Raw genomic sequence first — 1,739 nt, 5'->3', positions numbered from 1 at the left:
GCTTCCGCAAACAGCAATTGATGCTTGATCAATTGTTAATTTTAAATCTGAGATTGATAGGTTTTTGTTAACCAAAGGTATTAAGGGATATGGGCCAAAGGCGGGTGTATGGAGTTAGGTCACAGATCAGCCATGATCTCATAGAATGGTGGAACAGGCTCGAGGGGCTGAATGGCCTCCTCCTGTCCTATGTTCCTAACTAGTGATTTGTAACGGTTTAGTGTAACTTCCTTGTTTTTGTATTCAATGGCCCTATTTACAAAGCCAAGTATCCCATACGCTTTCTGAACCGCCTCACCAACTTGCCGCGGCACTTTCAAAGATTTGTGAATATGGGCCCCCAGGTCCCTCTGCTCTTGCACCCCCTCAAAATAGTCCCATTTAGATTATACGGCTTCTCCCTGTTGTTTCTCCCAAAGTGCATCACTTCACACTTATCCTCATTTAATTTCATCTGCCTTGTGTCTGCTCATTTCACAGTCTGTCTCTGTCCTTCTGAAGTCTGCTACTACTACACTCACAAAACTTGGCAACATAGTAAATAGTATCATCCGTAAACTTTGAAATTGTTCACCTATACCCAAGTCCAGGTCAGTTATATATAACAAGAAAAGCAATGGTCCTAATCCCGACCCCTGGGGGAGCCCACTGCATACTTCCCTCCAGTCAGAAAAACATCCCTCAGCACTGCTCACTGCCTCCTCTCCCTTAGCCAATTATATACCCAAATTACCATCAGCCCTTTAATTCCCTCTGCTGCTATTTTCAGAGTAAGTCTCTTATATGGTATTTTATCAAATGCCTTTTGAAAGTCCATATATACAACATCTGCTGCACTACCTTCATCAACCCTCTGTTACTTCATCAGAGAACTCAATCAGGTTAATCAGACACGATTTACCTTTAACAAATCCATACTGGCTGCCCCTTATTAATCCATGCTTCTCCAATTGAGAATTAAATTTGTCCTTGACAATGGTCTCTAGTCGTTCACCCACCACTGTAGGGGTCGCAAAATCCCCTCAGCCCCCGAAGATCGGGAAATATTAATCCACATCGTGGACGAAGACTTGTGTGATTTAAATTGTCTCTGGGTTGGACAATGTTTTGAAACATACCCAGAACCGCAAAAGGCTGCGTTAAAAAGCTCGTAAGCTAGGCAGCACTTGGACACTGGAATCAAAGAACTTTGTGAAAATCGCACACTTTTAGATTGTACATTTTATTAAAAGATGTATACTTGAGTTTTGGACTGTTTAAATTGCCCAGGGCATAAAAATGGCTGAACAGACTTCACGGAAACAGAATTTTAAAAGGCAGCAGAAAAGGACAGACAGGCTGTTAGCATATGAAAAGCTCAGCGCTGCCCTGTAGTAAGTTTGAATGGAGACTGAGCTGTCAGTCACCCTGTGGTATTGGGTGGGTCTGGTAGCCTACAAGCTGCTTGTTTACACTGGGGAGTGGCCCATTTGAATCAGCCAATCATCGGACGGCAAGCACAATGGGTTGCTAACACACATCCATTCACTGAAATTGACTACTACGTGATGTCTCCATGTATGAATGGAGGAAGTTAAATGCCCTTCTCTTGTGTATTCGGACTTTTCGGCGCGAAAACAGCAGGGACCCCCAGGAAGTCCTCTGCCCCCTTTTTTGTCTCTTACTCTTTGGACTGCAGGTGAGCAAGGTTTTGACCCACTAGCAAGACAATCTAGGGAGAAGTAAAGGGGTGGTAATTT

Source organism: Somniosus microcephalus, unplaced genomic scaffold, assembly GCF_052327205.1.
Source record: "Somniosus microcephalus isolate GS21.2 unplaced genomic scaffold, FLI_Smic_1.0 unresolved_chr1, whole genome shotgun sequence".
Taxonomy (NCBI): domain Eukaryota; kingdom Metazoa; phylum Chordata; class Chondrichthyes; order Squaliformes; family Somniosidae; genus Somniosus; species Somniosus microcephalus.
Note: the sequence above shows the minus strand (reverse complement) of the source record.